This window comes from Lynx rufus, unplaced genomic scaffold, assembly GCF_022079265.1.
Source record: "Lynx rufus isolate CCGP_SWC_20201006 ecotype Redwood Valley unplaced genomic scaffold, mLynRuf1.p SCAF_5, whole genome shotgun sequence".
NCBI lineage: Eukaryota > Metazoa > Chordata > Mammalia > Carnivora > Felidae > Lynx > Lynx rufus.
In genome coordinates this window covers 86,958,619-86,972,568 of record NW_025814867.1, presented here as the reverse complement: position 1 = coordinate 86,972,568, position 13,950 = coordinate 86,958,619, and the positions used below count along the sequence as shown (strand labels likewise).

The 13,950-nt window shown below is 39.3% G+C and overlaps 1 protein-coding gene across 2 annotated transcripts in view; it reads right to left on the bottom strand.

The window, feature by feature from the left end:
- PCYT1A (phosphate cytidylyltransferase 1A, choline) overlaps window positions 1-13,040 on the bottom strand; it is a 46,883-nt gene extending 33,843 nt beyond the window's left edge. The window contains exon 1 of one of the 2 annotated variants that reach the window (XM_047099068.1): window positions 12,919-13,040. The gene's annotated coding sequence lies outside the window, so the exon portion shown is untranslated. The remainder of the gene's footprint in view (window positions 1-12,918) is intronic. The other variant, XM_047099067.1, reaches the window with a different exon arrangement.
- Between the last annotated feature and the right edge of the window lie 910 nt (window positions 13,041-13,950).

Here is a 13,950-nt window from a genome sequence, read left to right as displayed (position 1 = left end):
CCTTCCTTCCTTCCTTCCTTCCTTCCTTCCTCATTTATTTATTATGTTTGTTTTTGGGAGAGAGAGAGTGAGCAGGGGAGGGGAAGAGAGAGAGGAAGACAGAGAATCCAAAGCAGGCTCCGCACTGAGAGCAGACATCGGATGCCGGACCCAAACTCATGTCAGATCATGATCTCAGCTGAAGTCCAATGCTTAACCAACTGAGCCACCCAGGTGCCCCAGAAATCCAAGACTTTTAAAAAGAAGCTGTCTCATCATCAATACTGTTGCTTCCTTCTATCAAGAACATTCTCCTTACGGCATGGGTCCCTTAAGTTCTTACTGATGTAAATCAGTCTTAACTGCACAGAATAAAAGGTCACAGTTACTTAAAAGGTAAACAAGGCCCCAGGACCAATCAAACATAACTGACATGGCTATTGGCCTGATTCAGAGGCAGTCCAATTTGTCAGCTATACAGATATGTAGATCTTCCCTATTAGATAGTTTTGCTATGATTTTTCTAAGCTTTCAACTTAAGCAATAAAGAATTCTTGGGGCACCTGGGTGGCTCAGTTGGTTGAGCTCCCTCCCCACTTTTGATTTCGGCTGGGGTCAATGTTCCAGAGTCATGAGATCGAGCTCCACATCCAACACCGAGCTGAGCATAGAGCCTGCTTAAGATTCTCATTCCCTCTCTCTCTCTCTCCCCCACACTCACTTAAGTTCAGTCTCTCAAAAATTAAAAAAAAAAAAATTCTTTAATCTCTGTTCTTCCCTCTTCTGACATTACAAATAGGTGGCACTTTTCCATTCATGATATAAAAGAATTTTAAGGGTGCCATAATAAATCAAGGGAATGTCATGTCATATTTTCAACAATTATTTTCCATAACTTACAGTTAAAATTCTTTAGTGTTTAACAGAAAAATACTTAACAGGTCCAAAAACATGTTTATAGGAATTTCTCAGAAGTCTGCTCTGTGTGTGTGGGTGGGGTGGGGGGTGAGAGGAAGGGGGGGGTAATGTGTGCTAAAATATTTTTACAGCTTTATTGAAGTATAATTGACACACAACAAACTGTATTTAAAGTATATAATTTAATGAGTTTTAACATATCTATACATCTGTGAATCATCAAAATTAAGATAAGCAACATAACTATCACTCTCAGGTTTCTTCATGCCACTCACTTTATAATCTATCCCTCCCTCCCCGACTTCAACTTTGCTTTGCTTTTTTGTTTGTTTTACATTGTGGCAAAATACACATAACATAAAATTTGCTTTGCTTTTGAACTGCTTACTTCTTAAAATACTGAATCATCTTGTCATATGATTCAACTTAACTAGACAAATCATGGTGGATATTATTATACTAGAAAGAAGCAAGTATTATTATACTAGAAAGAGCAAGAAAGAAGCTCTCCTTCCAAGAGTTAAAATATTGTCAGTGTGGTTTTAAAGACATTCTAAGCCAAATTAGTATCTGGGGTGGTTGGACCTTGAGACACTGGATCTATTTCACTAGATTAAAAAACCACAGGGGTGCCTAGGTGGCTCAGTCAGTTAAGCATTGACTCTTGATTTTGGCTCAGGTTATAATCTCATGGTTCGTGGATTCAAGCCCCATATGGGGCTCTGCACTGACAGCATGGAGCCTGCTTAGGATTTTCTCTCTCTCTCTCTCTCTCTCTGTCCCTCCTCTCCTCTCTCTCTCAAAATAAATAAATAAACTTTTTTAAAAAAATCACACAAAAAATATAAAATATCATAATGAGGACTCAAGGCAAGAGAAAGGATTTGTATGATTAGCTAACTAAAAAGCCAAAGTAAACTTCACAAACATAAAAAGAATCAAGGCAACCATTGTTATTAATATGTTACAAAGCCCTTTGGTAAATAATAGTAATACTAATATATTTTACCTGTATTTCATTTGAATACATACAACAAAATCTCTCCATCTGCCTTATATAAACACCTTTAATCAAATGTGTAAGGCAGTGTTTCCCAATATTATTTATCCATGCTCCATTTTAAGAAATACAGAAATCTTAACCTCGCTTCGTCAGCATAGTGTAGTGATTAAAAGAGTTCAGGCCCTAAAGTCAGATTACCTAAATATGAATCTTATCTCTACCACTTATTAGCCATGAGAACTTGGAACAAATTCCTTAATCGTCAGAGTTGCATCACCTAACAAACGAGGTTCAAATGGAGTAATCCATATAAAGCCTTAATCGGTGCTTGGCACACAGTAGTGCTTGTACATATTTTACATTTTAATGTAAAAATATGGTAAAATATTAAATATGCTATATCTCCTGCTATATATCTCCCACTCCTACCCCATTTAAGAACTACTGTTGTAGCAAGAACTCTTCTAGAGTCTGATCTTTTTTTTTCTCTAAGGTTATTTATTTGAGAGAGAGAGAGAGTGTGTGTGTGCATGTGAGCAAGGGGCAGAGAGAGAGGGGGACAGAGAGACTCCCAAGCAGGCTCCGTGCTGCCAGCACAGAGCCCAACTTGGGGCTCTATCCCACAAACTGCGAGATCATGACCTGAGCCACAAACAAGAGTCAGACATTTAACTGACTAAGCCACCCAGGCGCTCCTTCTAGAGTCTGATCTTAAGCTGTGATGAAGAAAGAAATATTACCACCACTACTACTAACAGTGAGCACTTATATAACACCTGTATACCTAAATACTTAAAAATATTTAAAACTCCCTTAATTTCACAATCCTTCGACACAGTTATATTGTTTTTTAACACTATTTTTACAGATGAGAAAACTGAGGCACAGTTAAGGTCACATAGCTAGTAAGCTGAGAAGCTAGGAATCAGATTCAGTCAGCCTGGCTGCAGACTACACAGCCCTAACTACTATAGTATACAATATGATACAATACTATACTATATAAGAAGGTACCTGATAACTATCTCTAAATATCTGAATGCTTGTCATGTTGGATAGAGCAAACAGTTGTTCTGTGAGAGTCGAACAAAAAATGGATCATTAGTTGGAAGATGCAGAGTTATAAATTTTAACTAAACATAATAATAACCTTTTTAGGAACAAATGAGTTATCTGAAATGGGACTGGGTTACCTCAGGAGGCATTTCCTTTTGGCACACCAGGACATTCGAGCTGAGGTTGTGTAGAAACACATTTATTCCTTTTGTTGGTCATTACCCTGTTAAAGTCCATTTTGGTTGATCTTTTTGCTTATTCCAATCTGTTAAAATAATTTCAAATTTTGACTGCCATCTATAATATTAGCTATCATAATTTTATGTAGTCTGTAAACTTGAAAATGTTTTTATGTCTCCATCCAAGTCACTGATGAAAATATTGATCAGGATTGATATATGTCATCATATGCCAACATGACATACCACTAGATCCTTTCCCCCTTGTTATGACCCACTCTTTCTTAATGTTTACTTATTTATTTTGAGAGGGAACACAAATGTGCAAAGGGGGGAGGGGCAGAGAGACAGAGGTGGGGAGAGAATCCCAAGCAGGCTCCCAGCCAGTAGCACAGAGCCTGACACAGAGCCCAATGTGAGACCTAATTCCATGAACTGCGAGAGCATGACCTGAGCCAAAATAAGATCCACTCTTAATACTCTAGGTTAATACAATATAAAACATGGCAGAGTTTATCTTTAGAAAACAGAATATAGAATATATTTAAAATTCTTAATGATTAGGGTATTCAATCAGATGTAAATCTGTTTCACTGCATTATCACACAATCCGTATTTCTCTATCATAATACCAAAGATTACGATGATAATAGTGATGATGATAATTATAGCTAACACTTATAGAATACTTTCTATGGCCAAGAACTTTCAAATTCTGCATATATTAAATAATTTAACCCTCACAACAATCCTATAAGGTAGGTAATACTATTATCTCTATTTTGCAGATGAGGAAATTAAGGCACAGCTAAGTTAAATGACTGACGTCACACACCTAGGACAGGGCAAAAACAGGATTTGAACCTAAGCATTCTGGCTCTAGGATCTGTGCACTTAACAACACTATGCTACCTAGTATATAAAATGGTCATATATGAATTTAATCAAAACCACTTATTATATTCTGTCAGACAGGAATTTACTTTCATCTTTCATAAACAGTGGGCTCCCTTCTTACTGGGCATATTGATGGCAGACTACTCAAGAACTCTAAGGACTTGTTTTGGTTTGGGCCAAAACAGAAGAGTAGCAACGGCGCTAGACTAGGAATCATATTAAACTGGGATTTAATTCTAGCTCCTCCTAGTACCTTAACTCGAGGTTACGGTAAGTCCCTTGATTCTAAGAGTTTCTTCATGTGATTAAGGAAGGCTCTATTAAAATGTACTTAATTTCTAAGTCATGCTAAGGGTTAAATGAGAAATTAGACTATAAACTCCCTGATGTAGTGGAGATCTGCTGTTTGTCTTCCCACTGTTCAACCCTCCTGCTCCAAAAAGAGCCCATTTTCATTTGGAAACTCACTTTCATTTGGTCTGTGTAAGCTTCAATCTCAAACCCTAGCATCAGATAACATGTGCCCTAAACCAATCAGCACATCACTCTCCCCTGGCCAGAGATTGGGGGAGGAAGGGAGAAGGGATTGGCAGTAATAGGTGACCTAAGCCAGTCCAATCAGAGTAAATTTAGAACTCACCAGATGGGAATGCTTGGACAAAGATGATCACTTCTTTCTCTGTGGATGTGAACCTAGAGACACGGCTTTGGGAACCATCCTGTGACAATCCAGTGCCCCATCCTATCACCAGGAGGAGAGCCTCTTTTGAAATTGTCAACACAGACACAGAGAAAGCAAGCTAGTGATGGAGAGAATTCAGATCCTCAACTGTCTAATTGTGCCAACCAATACACTCCCCTTTTGCTTAAGCTAGTTAAACTGGGTTTCTTATCACTTGAAACCACAAAAATCACAATTGATGCATCCAATACCTATCAATGAGCTCTGGCACAGAGTAGGCGCTCAATAACTATTTAAATAAATATACTAAGTATAGAAAACCACTCTGAAATTTTGAAAAGCACTTTCTTTATACATTACTGTTCTGTTTTGATGGAAAGGGGTCAAGTTCTTGTCAGTTTATAAGTGTACCAAAGATGAAACAACGCAAGTCCCATCCTGTTAAAAATATTTTTTCCTTATCTGCCCACATTATTCCTTTTTGCATACAGTTCTTCTGTTTTCTAAAGATGATTTTTGTGTCTTACATTGTATTTTACATTATACTTTACACTGAACATTACACATTAGACTTAAACTCAGGTCTTAAGATCCTATGGATTTGGAACAAACACACCTAATACTTTTGGTGTTTCACATAAAACACTTCTGTATCTTATCTCCTTAGGAGATGGAGAACACGAAGGTCACAGACATTCCATAACGATAACTCTAAACGAATTTAGAAATCATAGAGATTAACCCTCATGCTTTTCCTCTAGAACTACTACTACTTTTTAAATTCTGACTTTATAGATTTCTGAAGAAACCATTTTTCACTGGCTCTCTCAGACCATCCCCATCCTCCCTCACATCCACTAACCTATACACCACAGAAGCATATAGAATAATTTTATAATTAGTGCCTTATTAGGAAAAAAAAGAGTTCTTTTAGTTATCAATGCCTTACTGGAAAAAATTACCAGTTCCCCAAAAGTTACAACAGATGCCTGCCAGGACACATCAAGTTTGCTATTGAGAAAAGGCATGTGGGAGGATGAGGACATACTGAGGATAGTAAATACATGTTGGCTTTTAGTTATTAAACTGAAACTTTGCTGCATCTAAAGCCACATCACCTATACCACATTCACAATCGCCCAGTAATTGAATACCTGCAACAGTGAGGAACAATACTTCCCAAACTCTTCATTTATGATAACTGCACCTCTGTAATCAACCAACACCATTAAGTAAAGGTGCACATTCTTTCTGGAAAAGGTGGCTTTAAAACATCTACATTCCAGAAGGAGAAAAAAATACATACACAGGCTGCCTTAACATAACAGGTTGTCCAGAAGGCAATAAGGCAGGGAAAAGAACCAATATGGTATAAGATCAAAATGGGGATGGGGAGTGGGAAATTACCTAATATTTTGCAGGTGGATTCTGGCTTCCAACCATAGCATCCACATTAAGCTGGGATGAGTGAGAATGAAAGTAGCTGAAGATAGAATACATAGCCTCCCTTACGAATTCATTGGTGTGTGCCAACACTTCCTGTTTCTTTAGCGGTTTATCCTACAAAAAATTTCTTTGTCAAAGGAAGCCGACAGCGAGAGTGCAGCATTTGTAAGGCCTCATTTTTCCAATATTGCTACCTTTTCAGTCCCTAGATTAGTCACCTTATCTTAGTCAAATTCTCCATTCATGCACAAATTCTAAATATAGACAACTGCCACCACCACCAGACCACCACCAAGCCTATTAAATGAATTAGTGTCTCAAATTGCTTTCAAGATACAGAACGTAGTATTTTGCCTGTAATTTTTACTCAGATTCACAAAATCTGGCTCCATTTCTGCTGACTCACCTCCCAGTACACACTGCTTGTCTTGTTCTTCAATGTTCCAATAAATGCCTGCTTGGATGCATCAAATTTGCTACTAAGAAAGTACAGAGAAGTGGAAATGTGTGTGAGGTGGGAAGGGTAGCAAGGAGAAGATTCTGAAGATAACTCTAGTAAAGCATTTTTTCCAATATGTACCCTAAGGCAGACAAAATCTGGGTACTGGCATGCATATGCTTGTGTTTTAAAGATGAAAGGCTCCTACAAGTGCAGCTTTAAGGACTCCCACTCAATCCCTTCTATTCTACTTCCTTATTGTTAACAGATCTAGTAAGCACTCCAACGTGAAAGAGGAGGTAGATTCTGTTTCCTAACCTATGCAACAACCTAAGTAATAGCAAGTTGCGATCACATACATTCTTCAAGTTTCAAAAACTGAATTCAAATTTGCCAGAGTACTACAGAGAACTATCTGCAAAAAGAGGAAACATGAATTTTTCCTTTGTATTCTATTCCTGCTACTCCCATCTCTGGGACAACATTATCTTCCTCAGTAAAACCATATGCCCAGTAATGGTTTACTTTTTACATTATGTTCAGTTACAAAGCTGAGTAAGCAAGCATACTTTATATTTGGGATCTTTACCTGCTTCTACCATTGTGGAGCTTAATAAAGTGGTGCTCTTTTATTTTTTTTAATGTTTATTTATTTTTGAGAGAGAGAGACAGAGCACGAGCGGGGGAGGGGCAGAGAGAGAGGGAGACACAGAAACCGAACCCGGCTCCAGGCTCTGAGCTATTAGCACAGAGCCCAACATGGGGCTCAAACCCATGAACCATGAGATCATGACCTGAGCTGAAGTTGGACGTTTAACCGACTGAACCACCAAGGAGCCCTGATAAAGTGGTGCTCTTAAGAGGCAAACTCTGAACTCCTAGGTCAAAGTGCATCTAATACTCTTGGCATTAATCACTTCACCTGCTGTACATTCAGGCCTTTCTGAAGAATGCAGTCATGTCATCCCTTATATAAAGGCCTTTGAAGTTAGAGAGAGGGTATGTCTAACCCATAGTGGGGAGGAAGAATTGGATTCAAGAACCAGAAGACCTCCTAGATCAGGAATTAACAAAAAACAGCCCACAGGCCAGAAATGGCCCACTGCCTGCTTTTGTAACTAAAGTTTTATTGGAACACAACCACGCCCATTCACTGATGTACTGTCTATGCTGCTTTTGTGCTACAACTGCAGAGATGAGTAGTTGCAACAGACACTGTATGACCTATAAAGCCTAATATTTACTATCTGGCCTTTTACCAAAAAAAAAAAAAAAAAAAAAAAATCCAACTCTTATCCTAAATGAAGACGGAGCCAGTTTTATCAGTAATTTGGAAGAAAATCCTACCTAGATTATGCAAACAGCTGTAAAGTAGAAGTTAGTGCTAGGAATATGATTATTTCAAGAAATTGTACTATACCTTTCTGATACAGGATTACTGCAGTTTATATCACTGACCTGTATGTACTACTACACTATATAGAATAATAAGTCTTAAGTATGCCTGATGTAGGAAATGCCAAATGAAAAAGTAAATGTCACAACATAACCTACACTGACAGATTAGTTTTAAACCAGAGCTCAATGCTATGCCTCAATATCTGAAGCTTGTAAATTGCCACATCTAAGATCTTATCTTTGAACTTGATCTCTTCTCTTTAATTTCTTCAGAGAAACCTTTTTTTCAATAGACATTGAGTGGGTACTTACTCTGTGCCAGACCCTGGGTTCTCCATGGAACAAAATAAAGCTTATATTTGGACCTGGCCATGTAATAGAACTTTTTTGGAAAGAGATTATCCTAAAAACCACAAGGAACGCTTGTAATAATTCTTACGGTTGAACAATTTTGCTCCACCACTTTTCCACTACAAGATTCAGTAAGTAAACACTGTATTTAGATTCTGCTCTTCCTAGAGTGAGTTATAGAATTTATATCTCTAAGGCAGGGTCTACAACAGATTCAGGGAGTCTGGGTTGGACCAAAAAAAAAAAATCATATCTTCATTTTTACTAACCTCTGGCAAATTCACCACTTCCTTCAGTTATGAACATAAGCCACAACAGTAACAGTAGACTTTGTTACCAATTGAAATCTTAGATATATTTAGACATTATACTTATTACAAATATCTTCAAATATTGTTTAAACATATGATCATTTTAAAGTAATTATGGTTAGGGCCACCTGGGTGGTTCAATTCGTTAAGCGTCTTAGGCTCAGGTCATGATCTTATGGGTTTGTGAGTTTGAGTCCCGCATCTGGCTCTGTGCTGACCACGCAGAGTCTACTTGGGATTCTCTGTCTCTCCTTCTCTCTGCCCTTCCCCCACTCATGTTTTCTCTCTCAAAATATATAAACTTAAAAAAAATAAAGTTATTATGGTTATAAGATCCATTGATAGTAAACATTTACCATGTTAATAAAAAGCATATATAGCACTGTATCACACATATTAAAAACATTTTGATAACTATATTTCAACATAGTTTCCTTTATAATTATATTTTATTTTTTGCACATAAAAATATTATTCCAAAAGGGAATACACAAGGCTTCACCATACTGCCAAAGGCGTCCATGGCACAAAATGATTTAAGATTTCTACTGTAAAAAAAAAAAAAAAAAGACTTCTACTTTAGGGCCAGAAAATAAACAAGGATAATCACATCTAAGGTAATTCCCTTTAGATAAGAAAAACCACCTAAAAAAAAAACACAAAAACTACCTGCTTTCTGTTAAGTGCTACACATACCATTTGTTCTCTAGCATACAGCAAAGACCATATGTCACTATTTTTTTTTTTTTTTTTTTTTTTTACCAGCCTTCACTTCACAGCTGGTTTGCAAATAGTTGTGAATGTGATCTAACAGCCAGGGGTTCCCCTAGCTCATTGGCAATCACTCTAGTACAAATATAGAAAGCTTCAAACCAATCTAACTTTTAACAAGAGAGTTATCCAAAAAAGGATAAAAAGACAAAACAAAAACCAAAAAAAGCCAGCTATATAGCTATCTACTAATCTTGTTTGCAAATAGTAAAATACAAGCAATGCAATTATTTATGTTAATGAGATAATGCATGTAAACAAACCTAACCCAATGCCAAATATTTGTTAGAGACTCACAGTTCTTTTTTTCCCCCCTTCTGGAGTGGAGCTTTGGCACATACTGCAAAATAGAGTTGTAAAAATGTATAGTCCCTGAATTTACTGACTCAATTGTAGAAGAGGGAGTTCTCTATTAGTAGAAGCGCCAAAAGATCTGACTTCAGATCAGAGTTATGCAAATACGTGAAAATCATAAAATTACAATTATTACTAGATATTTTTGTCATTACTCGTCATTAACAATAGCAAATTATTATTCTTGCTTTCTCTATAAATATTTTATAAATTAATTCTTATCAGCATTTATAACACAGAAAAATTATTCAGCTCCCTAGGGCAATGATGTCTAACCTAGAGATTAGACAGTTCTATAGGGGAATCATGAATGGGGTCAGGTGGTTTACAAATGCCATGAGATTGTATACAAGATTTGTAAGTGTGCGTATGTTTCAGATTATTAAAGGATTGTTTAAGCAGACGAATAGCAACCTCTGCCATAGTTAGAAAAGCTGAAACAAGAAAAAGCAAACAATTCTTCCCATACTCACAGAGTGAGTCAGTGTTAACATCAGATAAAGTAACCTGGGATTTCTGAATCCAAGGCTCTGACTAGATTATTTTCCCTAAGGGATCACATATCCAACGAGAAGGTCCCCAAGAAAAATAAAACATCAACTGTTTATTGGAAGAGAAACCATAGGCTAAGAAAAGAATAAAGTTCATTCCTTATCAATCAGGACATAATACTGGTTTTTGAAGGGAATTTGCAAAACAGCCTGGTCAAAAAGAATCCTTTCATTCAACAAATACAAAGGACCCCAGAGGCAGTAGTGCAGTCCCCAGGCCTAAATGTCTTCTCTTCTAAGTCAGTTACCTTGAAGCATATAAAACTGACCCTTGAACAACACAGAGATGAGGGGCACTGCCCCCCAACACACACATGTTGAGAATCTATATATAACTTCTGACTTCTCCAAAACTTGACTACTAATAGCCTACTGTTGACTGGAAGCCTTACCAATAATATAAACAGTTGATTAACACGTTTTGTATGTTATATGTATTATATACTGTATTCTTACAATAAAGCTAGAGAAAACAAAATTTTATTAAGAAAATCATAAGGAAGAAAAAATACATTGACAGCATTGCATTAATCGAAAAAATATCCACGTGTACGTGGACCCACGCAGCTCAAACCTGTGTTGCTCAGCCAACCATATTTGGTTACAGAAAGAAATTCTTGAGTAGTTCCTTTTAGTTATGTAGAATGTAAGCCAAGTAAACATCTAATGTTTTAGAAAAAGGTGTAACTAGCCATTTTTTAGCTAAACAAAGGCATTATTCACAACTCACTACCACTCAAGAATCTTTCTGAACTCCCTTCCTGTATCACAAAGTGTACATGTATAGGAAGTGGGGGTGACTATTAGGTTATCAGATAAATGCAGTGTCAGATAAAGTAAAATTACCTCAAGTTTCTTCTATTAGATTTTTTTAAAAAACCACCGGGTGGTACAATCAGTAGCACCTTCTACAAAGGTTTGTAGAGAGGGGGTAGTGAAATTCACTTCAGTTCATTTCATCTGCATCACCAGCCACCCTCACAAATGGGATCAGCAGGAATAAAAACAGCAGCTAAAACGTTACCCACAGCATGGTATCATTTCCAGTATGCCAGTCTTGGCCTCCAGTGCACAAATCACTGAGCTGGACAGCTAAATATACCAAAGCCTCTCTGGTATGGTATTCCAGTCACCACTGTTGACTTTCTAAGCATCATCCTTTCTTCCCCATCATGGTCACCATCTGTTTACCATTGATTACTGGACCAATACCATTCTTAACTAATATCTTTTTACCAGCAATTCTCGGTACTTACAGAATCACTAAATGTCAAGATTGAAAAGGGCCCTGAAGGCCATATCTCCCTACTCCCATTTTATTCTTGGCAGAATGCTTTCTGTCTCTGTCTTCAATTCCCTTCCTAAGCCTTGTTCCTACCCTCCTCAAAGCTTCCTCTTTCTCAATGTCTATTTCTAGCAGTTTTTCCTATCACAAACCCCTGTATCCTCACTGCCTCTGTAAATACCACTGTCTCTATTGCAAAATGTGAGTTCTAGTTCTCCCAACTGAGATTGTGAGTTTCAGTCCTCCCTCATAACCGGTCATCTCACTTATATTTGGGAAGCCTTTGCCCGTTAAGTCAATCTGATGGAGCCTATGCCCCAGCCAGAGCCAGTCTTTGCACATCCAAACAGTCTCCTAAACATAGAATCATGGCATTTTAGGACTGAAAGAAAAGTCAGAAATAATCTGGTCCAACATTTTTAAAACATTTGTACTACATTTCATACATTTTAAGATATATGAAATCCATTGGACATCATAATCTCATACACGGATAACTGAAACAAGTTTCATGAAACAATACTTACCCTCACTATGTGAACACACTGAAAATTTCTATTGTATTCCATTTTTTTTTTAATTCAGGTGCTATCCACTAAATGGACTTCACAACCCAATAATAGGATGGAATCCACAGTCCGGGAAATATTAATCTAGTCCAAACTTCCCATTCACTGATGAAGAAACTGTAGCTCAGTCCTGAGGTTACGTTTCCCAGCCACAAGATGTTTGTCCATAAAATTAAACTCGGGCCTGATAAGTCCCAGACCAGTGTTCTTTACACTAAACACCTTCTCTGCCCAGTCATGACCACCCAACCACACCCAGTGCCCAGACATAACCCTACAGTACCATGTCCAGTCACTGAGCCCACACTGCTGTCCAAGCCAGCCCCTCAAAGTTACTGCTGGTCGATCCCCCTGCGGCCGTGCCTTCAGTTCCCTTAGATCAGAGTCCCCTCACAGTCACTATCCATCGACCAGAGTCTCCTCCAAGTCATTGCCTCATACTTTCTCAATCGTAGTCCCTTCGCAGCCTCTGCCTCGCGCTCTCCGAGGTCAGAGTCCCTTCGCATTCACTGCCTCTGGGTCGCACGCTCCTCGCAAGCAGCTACATCTCGGTCACAGTCCCCTCGCTGTCACTGCCCCTCTGGGTCACAGTAGCCTCCACAGCCCCTCCTTACACTCCCTTCGCTGTCACTGACCCACTCCTCTTTCAATCAGTCTCCTCGCGGTCCTAGCCGCACAGTCTGTTCTCTCAAAGACAGCCGCAAGGATCTGCACACACCGGGTCCTCACCTGCAGTGGTGAGGTCACGCTCCCCCCGGCCCCCGTCCCGTCGGATTTCTCCCAGGCGCCGCGTCACGGACAAGGGAAGTTGAGGAGGTTGCGGGGAGACGCCCGGGAAAGGCAGCTGACGGAACAGCGGGCCGGAAGTCCCGCCTACTGCCCGCCCTCTTGTCAATCCGACCGCGACACTTCCCTGAAAACCACGACCCCTGACACAGTAGTTCCGCCTCCACGGAGGCCCTTGGGGTGGCGTGGCTGAGCAGAAAACTCCAGACGCTAGAGACGAAGTGACTAAGGGTCAGGTTCCATGCGGAACTGCAGTTTGCGGTAAAGACGCCTCCTCGCGAGGAGATACGACTGTGAACTGTCGCGCCTGCTCCCTGGCAGTCAGTCAAGATGCGTTAAGCCGGCGGCTTCCCTTTCGCCCCGCTCCGGGCCAGGTTCCTCCGGGGAGGACCTGTGTGCTCGGTCTCCAGCGTCTGGTGCAGGGCAGATGGCCGTGACGCCTTCCACCGGAGACCCCTGGGCGACTGCTACAACACGGCACCACCTTTGCCCTACTCGGTCTTGTAGGGAGAATTCGTGTCCGGCAATCAAGTCCTGTAGTAACCTGTAGCTGGTCCCAAAGCTGTTTTTCCTCCTGTTATTTCTGACCCAGGTTGGCTCACGGAAAAATGAGCAGTAGGAATCAACCGAGGGCTAGTTGAGCAGGAGCGGATTCAAGGGAGGCCAACTGGTAGGAAATCACATGTAGGAGGGTATCTGGTGAAGAAAAACGTTTTCCTTTGCTAGAATGAACCCTTGGAGGGGTCCCTTGATTCCACAGATGTAAGGCAAGCATATACCCAATGTCATGAGAGAAGAATGTAAAATAACTTTTTGATGTATTTATTATTTTTTGTCTACATGCTTGACTTGAAAGTGGCTGAGAAGTGGGTAGAGACTTACGCCTCTGCTGAGGAGCCTCCAGGGAGAAAGAGGATTTACTGTAACCCTTTCCCTTTTGAATTTCAATTAGTTATTTGAACATGGCCTACAGAC